At 37.9% G+C, this 16,647-nt stretch overlaps 1 protein-coding gene and 1 long non-coding RNA gene across 5 annotated transcripts in view; one reads left to right on the plus strand and one right to left on the minus strand.

Moving 5' to 3' along the window:
- Window positions 1-16,647, plus strand: part of LOC138760479 (protein kinase C epsilon type) — a 680,128-nt gene that overhangs the window by 600,045 nt on the left and 63,436 nt on the right. The window lies entirely within an intron of this gene.
- Window positions 1-16,647, minus strand: part of LOC138760481 (uncharacterized) — a 163,564-nt gene that overhangs the window by 142,678 nt on the left and 4,239 nt on the right. The window lies entirely within an intron of this gene.

The raw sequence follows: 16,647 nt of genomic DNA on the forward strand, positions 1-16,647 counted from the left end.
CAATTTTTTTAATTCAGATTTGTAAAAGGCACATTAGTTTCACAGGAATGGCAGAACTTGCATATTTTACAATGTAATTAAAACACAAATGCTGTTCTTGTCCTGCCATTGTCTATCCGTTGGGTCTGATATTCTCTCTCTCTCTCTCTCTCTCTCTCTCTCTCTCTCTCTCTCTCTCTCTCTCTCTCTCTCTCTCTCTCTGGTCTTTTGCTCCCGGTTGTGGCTTCACTGAAGGGAACAAAGAGAAAAATGACTGAAGTGAGAGTCCTTGAGCGGAATTAAATTGTGAAAGTTTAGTATAGGTTTTCTATGTTTGTCTGCAAGGAGTTTGTTTATTGAGAAGGAAAGTAATGCTAACAAACGGAGGTAAAGAGAAGGGTACTTGAAGACAAAGAGCTGATAACAATATCTGGCTAAGTAGGAAGAATTTTGTGTTCTTTTTATACATTTACCATGAACATTTCATGGAAGGTTGCAGTTCTTTTTGTATCTATCACATTTAGCCAAAAATGTCACTTCTTGCTTTCCTCAACTTTGAGATGTCCTGTGGCAGCACTATCTGAAAACATGTGCTAGTTTCCACATGGCTCCAATTGTTATCAAACAAAAACTTGTGGTGACCCACTCTTCTGACATCCAATTGGGAAGTGCAGAAATGTCTCCCAAGTAAATATTGAGATAGTTGAAGCTGTTGCCTTTTCTTCTGCACCAAATTCCATTTCCCAGTCGTGATTGCATCATGCTCCCTGACAGGTGTCAAAAACTGAACCCAGTTGTTTGTATTCTCAGTGTCATATTTGACTGTGAGGGGAACTTCAGATACCATATCACAAACATCACTACACTTCTGCAACATTAACCATCTCCACTCCTGTATCCAAGGTTTGAATTTGCTCTATCAGGAGTTTGTACATGTTCCCCATGACCTCATGGGTTTCCCTTCCACATTCCAACGACATGTGGAGTTAGTAGGTTAATTGGTCACTTGGGTGTATTTGGGGCAACACAGGGCTCATTGACTGGAAAGGCCTGTTACCGTACTGCATCTCAAAATTAAATCATATTTTTTAAATCAATATATCAATTGAAATGTTTTAACTAAATATATCCTGTTTATCCCACGCTGTCTGTATGGAGTTTGTACGTTCTCCCCAAGTCTGCATGGATTTTCCCCGAGGACTCTGATTTCCTCCCACCATTAGAAATATGAAGGTTAATTGGCTGTAAATTGGGCGGCACAGACTCGTGGTCCAAAGTGACCTGTTATCATGCTGTATGTCTAAATTTAAAAATTTTAGATTCATTTATATCTATTTACCTGTTATTAAATATCTTTGATTATGAGACTGTTGTGCTTCATAAGATGCCCCCTTAGAAGTGAGTTTCCATATTCTGGTGCCAAGTTGATGGATACCCTCTATGGCAGTAGTCTGGTTGTTGGAAGTCTGCATAGATGTCTTCAGTGACCAAAGGGAAGCTCTTGCCCTCGATGAGCCAGCCTCAGTCCTTTGCCTGGGATCAATTGAAATAATAATCTGGGATAGCTGGGCACAGGGTAAGAGTGAACATGTTGCTTGGAAGGCCATAGTGGGAGTTTGAATTGGTAACCTTATGTGGGTTAATGTCAATGCCATGAGTCAATGCATCCTCTTTGTGGGACAGATTATACAATAGTTCTGTGGGCTGCTCCAATCCAGAATGCACAAGCATTTTTCGGATTTCACATTTATTGTCAGAGTACATACATGACATCACATCAACCCTAAGATTCTATCTCCTGCGGGTGAGGCAGAATTACCACTTATTGGCAGAGCAAAAAAAAAGACTCAATGTACACATGTAAACAAATATAGAAATGTAAACAAACTATGCAATGCAGAAAGAGAGAGAGAGAGAAAAATCAAAAAAGTCCAAAAGTAATAGTCCTCATATAAGTCCCTGATTGAGTTTGTTGTTGAGGGGTCTGACAGTGGAGGGATGGCAGCTGTTCCTGAACCTGGTGGTGGGAGTCTTCATACCACGAGCTGAAGCATTTGACTGACACAAAATCGCAGGTGTCTATTCCCTCCCGTCTTACTCTACGCCTTGGTCTCAATTCATTATGTATATAAAAACAGAATCTGCTGGGAACTCTCAGAAGATCAAGCAGAATCTGTGGAAAGGTGAATGGTTTTTGACCTGTAACATTAACTCTGTTTCTCCTGCCATGGATATTGCTTGCCTGTTCAGCATTTTCTGTTTTATTTCAGATGCCAAGCATCTGCAATTTTTTGTTATCTTCATCTCTGTACATTCCTCACAGAAAGCTCTGTTCACATGGAAGAGGGATGTTAGATGATGTAGACTTCCTTTTACCGATTAAATCCTAATCCTTTTCAGTCACATCCTTCCAACTGCTTCTGAGCGGCACCATGGGAGGCATACATTTTTTTTTTAAATAAAACAAAACTGTTCATGGAATTAATTAAGTTGTTCTGTATCATTTAAGGCACAGCTGCCTCTTGAGATCGAACCATCTCCAGTTCATCTTTACGCAATGGAAAGTAGATTTTGTTTGGAATGAGAAAACAGGAAATGCCCTAAAACACTGCCTATTTCTGGTACTTTTTCTTCATTCACATATAGTTCATTGTCCATTAAACAGCTGATTTAAGCAGCTATGTGGTGTATATTTTAAACGTAGCTCTGTGGAAATTGTGAACCTCGTATTTACAAATTTGTTATTGCATTGCTCATCCTAAAATAATAACAGTCTCTGTCATTTAAAATGTTGACGGAAAATGCTAACAGAGTGAAATAAGAACAGAAAATATAAAATGAAACTCAGAAATCACAAGTGGAGGTCCTCAGCATATGTGAAGAAGACTATGTCAGGCTGTACCCAGTCCCTCAACATTTTCTGCTGACAATGTTAACAGAAAATTTGTGCAGTTTCTTTTTTTTTATTTAATCCAATAGACCATAGAGATGTTCATGTGGATGGCAATTTGAAAATTTTTATGCTCAGGAGTTCAAGCAATATTTGGGTTAAAATTAACCATTTAAAGTTTGCAAATTCTATCCATCCCCCAAAAAATAAAGCACATAAAATAAGCATGTAGGAGTATAATCTGAAATATATATATATATAGTATATTATTCTCCAAGCACTCATTCCTAAGCCATACAATTGACTGTAAAATAATACTTGGGTTGAAGGGAACATTTCCAAACAACACTGGGTATTGATCAGAACTACAAAAAGATTGAAGGAAAATGAGGTATTTAGTCATTGGAAGTTTTGTCTTCTCTCCCTTGCTCATTTTTTCCTAATTGTGAATTAGGAAAAAGATCTCCTTCATCTCACACTACTACACTCAGATCTCATGTTGACATTTGAGAAATCAATAATGATTCTCTGTCCCATTTAATCTATCCCTAGAGTGAAGTAACCATTTCCTACACAGATTCTCCCCATTTAACATGACTGATGTTCATTCAATATGAATCTGAACATTCTTTTGCACTTGTGTGCTCCAATATCCTTTGCCATTGCTCCACCAAATGCTTTCTCAAACCAGAAGTAAAGTGCTTGAATGAAAATGAGAAGAGGTAGCCAATTCTGATTTCAGATTTATTGTCAGAGTACTGTTATGAGCCCAGAGGTCCCCAAAACCCAGCAGCAATAGAAATTCAGCAAGACAAATGGTTACTTAAACAAAAGTTGCTTTTAATTATCTTTAAAGATGAAACCAGGATCAAACTTTTATTATTAACTTAACTTAACCTCCTTCTAATTCTAAGCACACCTGCATGTAATGTGTGTGTAAGTTCAAAAAAAGTTATTTAATTCACAGTCCAATCTCACTTCTCAGTCCTCCAAGTTCACTGGTTGAAGGCAATTCTTATACTCTGCACAGAATTAAACATTTATGAATTTCACCAGGCTTTGGTGCTTGAAAGGTAAATGGTTACCACTCAGGAAGGTTCTTGTCGGTTTTCAGAGAGAGATTTGTTGCTCGTTGAACATCCACAACTGATTCCTTCTGATCAGCCACTTCAGTGTCTTGCCGAAGAAATTTGCCCCCTCAGGGTTTTTCAAATGATAACCTCTTTCTTTCAGGTCACCACAAAGTTCCTTTTTGTTTCTCTTATTTCAAGTGAAACATTATGCAGCCAGCTATCTGCTCTTGTATGGACCACATACCTGGCTTTGACCAGGCTGAACTAAGAACTCACAACCTGTCTTCAAAATTCTTCTTTTTTTTAACCACAAGTTTGCCAGCTCGTCCTGTTCCAGTCCCAGCTGCTGCTGCTGAACTATGGAACTGAATTCTCTCTCTCTCTCTCTCTCTCTCTCTCTCTCTCTCTCTCTCTCTCTCTCTCTCTCTCTCTCTCTCTCTCTCTCTCTCTCTCTCAAAGATAACTACATCATGACCCTCTTAGAACAGTCAACTGCACTCAGACAGACTGCAGTCCCGGACCTAATCTTCAAAGTTCGTACATCTGTTGCTTTGCAAAACAATAATTCATTACTCTACAGTATGTCCAAGTAACCTGTCTTCAAAATTAACATTGTGAAGTCCTTATAGGCATTCTTCAAAGTTTGTCTGGCTTGAGCAGAGCTCTGGCATTTTAAATGAGATAGTCTTGAAGTGTTTGTACGTGACCTACACTAAAAAACCTAACACAATTTATCTCCTTTTAAAACATATCTATATACAATATAAAATATAACATAATCTGTCACAGTACATATCTTCTTTCTTTGGCTTGGCTTCGCGGACGAAGATTTATGGAGGGGGTAAAAAGTCCACGTCAGCTGCAGGCTCGTTTGTGGCTGACCAGTCCGATGCGGGACAGGCAGACACGATTGCAGCGGTTGCAAGGGAAAATTGGTTGGTTGGGGTTGGGTGTTGGGTTTTTCCTCCTTTGCCTTTTGTCAGTGAGATGGGCTCTGCGGTCTTCTTCAAAGGAGGCTGCTGCCCGCCAAACTGTGAGGCGCCAAGATGCACGGTTTGAGGCGTTATCAGCCCACTGGCGGTGGTCAATGTGGCAGGCACCAAGAGATTTCTTTAGGCAGTCCTTGTACCTTTTCTTTGGTGCACCTCTGTCACGGTGGCCAGTGGAGAGCTCGCCATATAATACGATCTTGGGAAGGCGATGGTCCTCCATTCTGGAGACGTGACCCATCCAGCGCAGCTGGATCTTCAGCAGCGTGGACTCGATGCTGTCGACCTCTGCCATCTCGAGTACCTCGACGTTAGGGGTGTGAGCGCTCCAATGGATGTTGAGGATGGAGTGGAGACAACGCTGGTGGAAGCGTTCTAGGAGCCGTAGGTGGTGCCGGTAGAGGACCCATGATTCGGAGCCGAACAGGAGTGTGGGTATGACAACGGCTCTGTATACGCTTATCTTTGTGAGGTTTTTCAGTTGGTTGTTTTTCCAGACTCTTTTGTGTAGTCTTCCAAAGGCGCTATTTGCCTTGGCGAGTCTGTTGTCTATCTCATTGTCGATCCTTGCATCTGATGAAATGGTGCAGCCGAGATAGGTAAACTGGTTGACCGTTTTGAGTTTTGTGTGCCCGATGGAGATGTGGGGGGGCTGGTAGTCATGGTGGGGAGCTGGCTGATGGAGGACCTCAGTTTTCTTCAGGCTGACTTCCAGGCCAAACATTTTGGCAGTTTCCGCAAAGCAGGACGTCAAGCGCTGAAGAGCTGGTGACATCACATACAACCCTGAGATTCCTTTTTCCAGTGGGTGTGGGAGAATTGCCACTAATTTGTAGTGCAAAAAATAAACTGTGCACAGCATAAACATGTAAACGAATAAAAGAATTGTAAACATAATGAATGTAAACAAACTGACTCTGCAATACAGAGAGAACAAAATAAAATCAATAAAGTGCACAAGTAAGAGTCCTTAAATAAGTCTCTGATTGAGTTTGTTGTTGGGGAGTCTGATGGTGGAGGGGTAGCAGCTATTCCTGAACCTGGTAGTGTGAGTCTTGTGGCACTGATACTGATACCTCCTTTCTGATGGCAGCATCGAGAACAGAGTGTGTGCTGGGTGGTGTGGGTTTTAGATGGTTGCTGCTGCCCTCTGAAGACAGTGTTCCCTCGAAATCTACTCAGTAGTGGGGAAGGCTTTATCTGTGATGTCCTGGGCTGTGCCAACTACCTCTTTTTGAGGGCTTTATGCTCAGGGGTATTGGTGTTGCCATACCAGACCATGATCCAGTTGGTCAGCTCACTTTCCACCTGTAGAAATTTGCCAGGGTTTCTATTGACATACCAAACCGCCGCAAACTCCTGAGGAAGTAGAGGCGCTGACATGCTTTCTTTGGTGTGTTGGGTTCAGGAAAGATCCTCTGAGATAGTGACTCCCAAGTACCTAAATTTGCCCATTTGTCTTGAGCTTGAAGTTGAAAGAAGCTCACTGACATGTAAAACATATCTGATATCTTATGCATTCAGAGCATCTCTTGCCAATAGAAGAGCACAAATAGAAGTGCCATAGCTTCTCATAAGGAGTAGCAAGAAATCACAAAGTCATGTATTATTTTTCAGTACAGATGAAGGAGGTGATATATTTATATCATATATTCCTCAGCAAAGGTTCACCTTACAATTTTTTATATAAAAAATCATCTTACCTACTAAAACATTTTAAACTTAAAAGTCATAAATCAATTATTATACTATATAGAGTTATGAGATGCAAAAATTCAAATTAACATTGTGATGTATTTATTACCTTGTTGGCATTTGTGTTTAATTCTATTGACAATTTTACTGCAAATTCTTCAAGACTTGTCTCAACTTGACATGAGGTTTTCTTATATTCTGTGAGAGCACATTCAGAGCAGAACTGGTAGTGATTATAAAACTGACGTCTTCAATAGTCTAAACACCAGCATTGATCCCAACGAGTCTGATCAGATACATCTTTCAGCCTTTTGTTGAAGGCATTTAGTTGTTACAAAACTGCACTTTTTGTTAAATCTGCTTCATTCATTCGCATTGTAACTGAGATGAACTCATTGGTTTAGATTCTGCACTGACACAACTTAATCACAGTTTCTTAATTAGTTCTACCATCTCCCATAAAGTTTTCAAGCATCAAAATATCTTACTCTGGTGTACCCTGATGACTTAATTTCAAATAGAATAGTCATAATGAAATAGTTGTCAGTTGTCATCAATTTATTCAAACTAATAACTTGTAGAAAATTACATATTAATTATAACATGTGGATGCAATGGTTTCATTAAATTTATTATATTAATGTCACTAAAATGTAGAACCTCCAATGACCCGGAATTCACGTAAACTGCTATGATTGTTTTATAAAAACCATAAAATTTTACCTTGAAATTCAGTAAAAATTTGTTTTTTGACCAATTTGAAAATCATCTAAATCTGGTGTGTCATTTTACATCTGAGAACTTCTACTTACAACAAAACAGAAGGATTAAATTTAATCAACCAAGTCCATTCCTGCTCTGAGTGGTGCAATCCCATTGAAATCAGAATCAGAATCCCATTAGTTCTAATCTTATTCTCCTCGTTATCATGTACACCCAAAATTTATTTGTTCTGCCATTGAAAATTCAGATGAATGGAAAATTATCCTTGTAATTTGATGTTTTCTTTATTGGGTGAATGTTTTCTGACATCAATGCAACTTTATAATATTAAAGCAAGTAGAATTGGGAACCAAACTGCTTCCCTTATTTGGAAGTGTTAATGAGATGATCAAAATTTCTTGTCATGCATGTCATGAAATTCAAAGGATTAAACTTAATCAACCAAGTCCATTCCTGCTCTGAGTGGTGCAATCCCATTGAAATCACAATCAGAATCCCATTAGTTCTAATCTTATTCTCCTCATTATCATGTACACCGAAAATTTATTTGTTCTGCCATTGAAAATTCAGATGAATGGAAAATTATCCTTGTAACTTGATGTTTTCTTTATTGGGTGAATGTTGTTGTGGCAAGTAATGGTATAAAATACTTTTTAAAAAATAAATAAATCAGTGCAAAAGAAGAGAAAATGAAGTAGTGTCTGGGTTTCATTGTCCATTCAGAAATCTGATGGCAGAGGAAGAAGCTGTTTTTGTACCATTGGGTGTTCATCTTCAGATTCCTGTACCTCCTTTCCGATGGTAGCAGTGAAGAGGGCATGGCCTGGGTGGTGAGGGTCCTTAAGGATAGAGGCTGATTTCTTAAGACACTGTCTCCTGTAGATGTCCTCAGTGGAGTGAAGATGGCAATGGTTGAGTTCATAACTCTGTAATCTTTTCATATGAGACAGTCATACAACCTGTCAGAATGCTTCCTTGGTACACATAGAAATTTGCAAGAGTCTTTGGTGACATAGCATATCTCCTCAAATGCCTTACAAAGTATAGCTGTTGGCAAGCATTCTTCATGATTGCATTGACATGGAGGTCCCAGGATAGATCTTCAGAGATGTTGACACCCAGGAATTTGAAGTTCTTAGCTCTTCCCACCTCTGGCCCCTCATGAGGACTATTTCATGTTCTCCTAATTTCCCCCTCCTGAAATCCACAATCAATTCCTTAGTTTTCCTAATGTTGAGGGTAAGGTTGTTGTTGTGACACCACTCAACCAGCTGATATATCTCACTCCTGTACACTTCTTCATTGCTTGTGATTCCGCCGATGACTGTGGTGTCACTGGCAAATTTGTAGACAGCATTTGAATTGTGCCAAGTCACACACTCATCGTGTAGAGAGTAGAACAGTGGGCTATGCATGTATCCTTGAAATGCACCAGTGTTAATCATCAGTGAGGAGGAGACGTTGTTCCCAATTCCTACTGACTGTGATCTTCCAATAAGGATCCAGTTGCAGAGGAGGTATAGAAGCCCAGGATTTGGACCTTGTTGACCAGTAATGAGGATATGATTGACTACAGCTCAACTTTCAATACAATGAAGAGTTGCCTGATGTAGGTGATACTGTTGCTGAGGTGATCCAGAACTGAGTGGAGAGCCAGTGGTATTGCATCTGGTGTTGAGCAATTGTGGCAGTGGGTTCACATATTTACTTAAGTGTGAGTTAGTTCTGGCCATGACCAAACTCTCAAAGCATTTAATCACAGTAGATGGAATCACAATCTGATTGGTGTGCAGTGATGAATCCAAGAAATATAATGCTATTTTAACAGTGCAAAAGTAATGATTTCTTGTCATTCTTATGTTAAATATTACTAGTTAATGCAGAATCGAAAGCTTTTTTTTCTCTCATTAAAGGAGCTCATTTATTTTGACATCTCTCACTTATCATCTAGAAATATTATGCAAACTGAAATGATTCCAGTCAGGGCAAATCTGAAATAAGTTTTTTTAAAAAATGCTGGAAAGACTAAGCGGGAGAGTTAGCAATAGTGGAGAGAGATAAACAGATGCAAATAACTGGTGCTGTTACAGCATTGCGTTAACAGCTAAGCTAACCGTGCTGCCTAGGAAACTTTTTAAAACTGATTTCAGCAGTTAACCAAAGCTTATCTGACCATATAGCATGCTTCCTTATGTTAAGCACCATAAGTAGCTCTGCCACAAAATCAAGCTGTTCCAAAAGAGCATCTTCATAAGCATCCACAAAGTGCTCAATCCTGTATTGCCCTGAACTGAATTGAGTCTGGTCTGTCCCAAGTATGCCAAACTGAACAAGACATATTTTATTTTCTGAAGGGTGTTGCTAAACCCAATATGCCTTTATAGCAATCTGACTATATAACTTTTTTAAAACTTTATTTAAAATATATTTAAACAGCTTACAATCAAACATAACAGAAAGAAATCATTTTTTTAATATAAAAAAAGCAAAATCTCCTCCCCACCCCTCCCACCCTTTCAGCCAGCCCCCTTAAGGGGAGCCAAATATAAAAACAAAACAAAAAATATATACAATATTTTAAAGTATTTCCAAATTCATATACTCCAAATAGGAAGACCACATATTAACAAAGAAGGAATAATGATCATGCAAGTTACATGTAATTTTTTCCAACGGAATACAAGCTCTTAATTTATTATGTCAACATACTATATTAATCTCCACATTATCTTTCCAAGTACTAGCTACACATTTTCGTGCTACAGACAACACTAAGTGTACAAATGCAATTTGAAATTTATCCAACCCCAATCCCTTCAAAAAGACCATATAACCCAACAAAAAAATCGATGGGTCTCATGGTAGTTTAATTTTAAATAATTTTTCCAAAACCAACCTAATTCCTTCCCAAAATGGTTGTTCTTTAACACAAGACCAAACGGCATGTAAAAAAATTCCAGTACATAATCCACATCTAAAACAAGAGTCCGAATTACTAGACCCATATTTTTTCAGTTTCTCTGGGGTTAAATATAACTGATGTAAAAAATTATAAATAACCATTCCATATCTTGCATTCGTCAATTTAGTTACACTTTCATGGCATATAACTTCCCAATTCTCTTGAGGGATAATATAAGTTCAATCACTTTCCCATTTAGTCCTAGATTTCTCCCATTCCGGTTTATCCATCCTTTCTTGTAACAATTGATACATATCTGAAATGTAGCCTTTTTTCATATAGAGGAAATCAAAGATTCAAATTTCGTCAACTTAGGTAAATTCATCTCTTTACCATAATTATCTTCTTTCAAAGCTCTGAGTTGATAATGCACAAATAAAGAATTTACAGATATATCAAATTTCTCCCTCAATTGATTAAAAGAGAGAAACTGTCCTTCTTCAAAACAGTCCTGAACTATCTTTATACCCTGAGAATTCTATCTCTTTAAATGGTTATTGATATTGAAAAAGAAATAAGCTGATTATGATATAACGGGGTTTGAATTGATAATTTACCCTTCGATCCTAAAACCATATTTATGTTAACCCATATCTTTAACAAGTGTTTTAGTACCAGCATATTACATTCCCGCAATAAGTCCATATTCCACTTAAATATAAACTGATGTACATCAACCTCAGAAATACAATCCATTTCCACCTTCGCCCAACTCGGGGTTGATCAATATCCATCAATCTACTGACAAATTTCAACTGAGCAGCTTCATAATAATTTTGAAAATTAGGTAACTGAACTCCCCCTTGCGCATATTTCCATATAAGTTTATGCAAAGCTACTTGTGCTAATTTTCCCTTCCATAAAAATTCCCACACCGCCCTGTTCAAATCCTGAAAAAAGCCCTTTGAAAGTGAACATGGTATCAACTGAAACAGATATTGAATTCAAGGAAAAATATTCATTTTAATACAATTTACTCGACCAATTAACCTTAACAGAAAATCTTTCCATTTAGTCAAATCCATTTTAATCCTTTATTTATATAAAGATTGAAAATCTGCATTTACTCTATTACTCCTAGATATTTAATTCTATCTGACCATTTTAATTTTATAATATTTTTACATTCTGAATAATCTCCTTCCCCAACTGGCAATATTTCACTCTTATCCCAGTTTACTTTATATCCAGATAACTCCCCAAATTTCAACAAACAATCTTGAAAATATTTCAAAGACTGCTCTGGGTCTGTCAAATACACCAACACATCATCCACAAATAAATTAATCTTATATTCAACATCCGCAATTCTCATCCCTTTAATCTTATCATTCTGTCATATTGTCTGAGCAATAGCCAATGCAAACAAGGCTGGTGATAATGGGCAACCTTGGCGAGTCAATCATGTTAATTTAAGTGGTAAAGAAGTTTGACCATTTGTTACCACCCTAGCAATTAGATTTTTATATAGAGCCTTAAACCAACCAATAAAATAAGGGCCAAAATTAAACTTCTCTAACACCTAAAATAAAAAATTCCATTCAACCTTATCAAAAGCTTTTTCCACATCCAGTGCAACCAGTGGTTGGGTTGCTGTCTCAATGCATTGACCAGTGTTATCAATCTAAGGATATTGTCAGACGCATTTCTATTCTGAATAAAACCTGTTTGATCTATATGTATCAACTGAGGTAAATATTTAGCCAGTCTATTCGCTAACACTTTCGCTATAATTTTATAATCTACATTTAATAAAGAAATAGCCCTATATGAAGATACTTTCATTGGATCCCTATCTTTATTTGGAATCACATTAATTATAGCACTCGAGCAAGATTCTGGGAACAACTGATCCTCAGTTATTTGCTGCAATACCTCTCCAAATACAGAAGATAAATCTTCATAAAAAAATTTTATAAAATTCAACTGAAAATCAATCATCCCCTGGCAACTTTCCTTTCGGCATCTCCTGTATAGCTTCTTTAATCTCAAAATCTGTAAATGGAGCTTCCAATTCCTTAACCTCCTCTGCCCCTAAAACAGGTAATTTTAATTTAGATAAATAAGATCCAATAGAACCAATGTCCTGCTTTCCCTCAGAAGTATATAATTTTTGATAAAATGAATAAAACTGATCATTAATTTCCTGAGGTTTATAGGTAACTGTTGAATACTTTTTGACAGCATTAATAGTTTGCGATGTCTGTTCCGCTTTTAATTGCCATGCTAATACCTTGTGAGCTCTCTCACCCAATTTTTAATAACATTGCCTAGATCGGTGAATTAAACACTCATACTGATAAGTTTGTAATATATTATAAAGTAATTTCATCTTCGTCAAAGCAGCTTTTTTATTTTCTGTAACATCTTTCTGAAATTCCTTTTCCAACTCAGTAATTTGTTTCTCCAATGTTAAACTTTCCGCTACATATTGTTTTTTAACTTTCGTACTGTAACTAATAATTTGCCCACGTAAATATGCTTTCAAACCGTCCCACAGTATGAAATTACTACTTACTGAATTAATATTCTCAGCCAAGAACAAAGTAATCTGTTCTTTAATAAAAGTAATAAATTCTGGTTTCCTCAGTAACATTGTGTTAAACCTCCATCTATAAAACGATTGCACCACTTCTGGACTTACACAGGAAAAAAGCAACATCGAATGATCCGATATAACCCGACTTTTATATTCAGCCTGTAGTACTCTACCTTCCAAATGTGCCGTTACCAAACAAAATCTATTCTAGAAGATTAATCATGTCTAGATGAATGAAAAGCAAAGTCTCTCTCTGGAGGATTTACTCTCCTCCAAATATCAACCAAATTCAAATCTTTCATCAGAGCTCCTATTTGTATCGCCATCTTTGATTTCCTTATACTTTTCGGAGATGAATCCAATAAAGGATCCAAAACACAGTTAAAATCTCCCACAACCAGAATATTATTATTGGCCTGAATTAACAATAAAAAAGCCTCCGACATGAACCATTCATCATCTACATTAGGTGCGTAAATATTTAATAAGGTCCAAGGTTCAGCAAAAATTTTACAATTCGCCATTCCCTTCAAATGATTCCAATTCAAACAATAATTTCTTATGAATTAAAATCGCTACACCCCTTGCCTTAGAATTAAAAAAAAGAAAACACATGACCAACCCACTCTCTCTTCAATTTCAGATGTTTTTTTCGGTCAAATGCATTTCTTGCAAAAAAGCAATTATCAACTTTCATTCATTTTATGTAAGCCAATACTCATTTATGCTTAATTGGATTATTCAATCCCTGAACATTAAAAGTTGCAAGGTTCAAATTAGACATTTCTTCAATTTAATAATATATTTCACGCTACTATAAAATATTGTTCCCCTTTCTAATTCCCTTAATATTCTAAACCCTCCCCCATATAAAAATTCCAAAAAGTCAAAGAAATAGAAAAAAAAATATTACCCCCCAACAAACTACTAAAAAGTAGTAACTCCCTAAAAATCTGGATGTGGTAAAACCCACTAGTGCCAGATGTCTATTAAAGGTCTCAGTGTCATCTGCCCCCCCCCCCACCCCAGTCAGACTTTCACAAATTATTTAGTCAAATATATTCAACCCAATGATTCCAGTCCCAATGATTGTTCCGGGTCCTCAATATCAAGAAGACTATGACAGTTCAACTTTCTTTCCATTCTTTCCATGTTTCCTATTCTTCCCATTCCCATTTCCATTTAACCTCCTTTTAGGCAACAATGATGGCGACCGTCCACTTTCTCGCAAATCTGGCAATGAGTTAGTAAAATTAATGCATCGTGGTCATTTTCAAAAAATTGAGATTGAAAATTCCCATAAAAACTTTCAATACTGCCGGATAACGAAAAGCGAATTTATAACCCTTTCCCAACAATACTTCTTTAGCTGAGTTAAATTCTCGGTGCCTTCTAATAATTTCTTGAATCAAATCAGAATAGAAAAACACTCTGTTATTTTGAACCATCATTGGAGTCTAATTTTGCCGCACCTTCTGCACCGCAATTCGTAGTATCATTTCTCTGTCCTGATATTTGAAAAAACAAATCAAAACTGCTCGTGGTGGTTGACCTGGAAATGTTTTTTTCCTCAGTGCTCTATGTGCCCGGACTAGCTCCAAACCATCCGGAAACAATTCATTGCCCAGTACCTCAGGAATTCATTTCTTAAAAAACTTTACCAGATCTGAACCTTCCATATCTTCTGGAAGACCTACTATTTTTACATTATTTCTTCGACCTTGATTCTCTAATGAATCAATCTTCTTCAATAATTCCTTCTTCTGAATCCCCCAATCCACAAAAGAATCCTCCACTTTTTCCATTTTTTCTCTATTATGCTCCCCTTGGTTCTTACATTCAAAAAAGGCTTCTACAATTTTTTTTTAAATTATCCTGTACAGTGTCCACTGTTTTTATACATCTACTAACATCACTTTTAACTACAGTCATATCGTTCTTCATAGAAGTAATCTCTTCACACATTCTGTTCATTTTAGTTTTCACTTCCATAAACCCTAGATTCATCTGTGCTGACATCTGCATTGACATGTTTTCCATTTGATGAACGATCCCTTCCAATATTGTAAACACAGAGTCGAGTCCAGGTTCCATCACTTCCCCTTAAGGCCTACCTTCTCTGGTCCCAGCCCCCATATATTCTTCCTGTGTTGGTTCCAATAGCGCTGAGCTCTCTTCCTCTTCTGACACAATGATTCCTCTTCCAGTGCGGCTGTGGGTCTGGATACCCATCGACAGCACGCTGACCTCATCAGCCCGCTGTCTTTCGGGTTCCCCCACAGCCCACACCTTCTCTAACAATTCCCGAACTCGCGACACACCGCGCATGCCCGGAAGAGTGCTACACTGCGCGCCCCTAGACCACCAGGCACTGTTGCGGGCTCACGCGTCTGTCCCCACTCGGCTGATCCGCCCACATGCCCAGGTTCACAGGGGCGCGAGTCAGGGCCAGCCGAGCTCATCACAGAACCGGAGCCATCTTGCGGATGCGCGATCAGTGCCGATGTAATACTCAGCCGAGCAGGGGTCCTTTGAGGCTTGGGAGCTCCAGTCAGCGACTCCGTGGTGTCAACTTGGTAGGTAGGCCTCAATTCTTCAACATTTTTATAAGGTCATTTCTTTTGTAACTGAGTTTGTGATTTCTTCATGTTTGTAGTCATTTTAATCCTCTGCTATTCCAAAGTCTGTAAGTACAATTCTTAATCACTTTTACAATTTTTTTAAATTGGATATTTATAAGTCTAACTGGGGAAAGATGGAACTGCACGTCTTCTCTCTATGCCATCTTGCCACGCCCCCCTATCTATATAACTTTAATTGCTTTTGTGAAAGGCATTTAGGAATATGCATTAATTGCTGGTTTTCTCACGATGTCTGCATTCCATGAGTGAAAAAAGACACGCACATACACGTGTTCCTTTACATAGTGTGCCACCCCAGACTTTTACAGGATAATCAGGATGGTGTGCCAGGTCATTGGGAGAGATTCCTGAGAATTTGGAGTCATTTTGTGGATCAGGGCCTGGAGTGATCATTGATCATGAAGTGGAGGTGTTTTGACTCAGAATGTCAAGAATGAAGATGAAGACATTAGGAGAAATCTGTGAGTGGAAGGGATTAGTGGGCGAATGGAGTTGGTTGATTATTGTGGGCTAAGGGGCAGGAGGGAGTGGATGAGAAATTGAAAGGAAACTTCCTTGGGTTCCAGTGCCAGGCTGTGAGCTACTCTGGAAGACTTTCTCTAAATTAGGTTGCTGCAGATTTTAAAATATTCTTCTTCTGTGCGTGCCCATTAACATTCATCCCTCAGCAACATGAACTTCTTTCACCAGAAGCAGACTAAGAGAGTGTCACACGGGCAATGATTAGTTGGATGCCATATGTGACCAAAGGTTTCGAGCCATGTCTGGAGGGTGGAAATTATTAGAATTGTAATCCACCCTTACCTCACACTGGAAGAAAAAATGTCTGATTTCTTGACCAGTCTTTACATGTTCTCAAGATTTCAAAGTGAAAGTTTTTATTTCATAATGCATTCTAAATAGTTACTGCTGACAAGTTGCGAGCAACAGTTATTCATGTTAACAGATTTATTAATGAAACTAATGTCCACACTATTTTCTGCCTGAACTGTATAAAAACAACATTCTCATTACATAATAATAAAAGAATCAAAATTAGTGAGAAAGGATTTCCCTTACACAAAGTCATGCTCAATATCCCTGATCAACCCTTGCCATTTCAAATGTATATGAAGCACATTGGTTAGAATTTTTTAAACAATTTCCCTACCTCTG

This window comes from Narcine bancroftii, chromosome 4 (assembly GCF_036971445.1).
Source record: "Narcine bancroftii isolate sNarBan1 chromosome 4, sNarBan1.hap1, whole genome shotgun sequence".
Classification (NCBI taxonomy): domain Eukaryota; kingdom Metazoa; phylum Chordata; class Chondrichthyes; order Torpediniformes; family Narcinidae; genus Narcine; species Narcine bancroftii.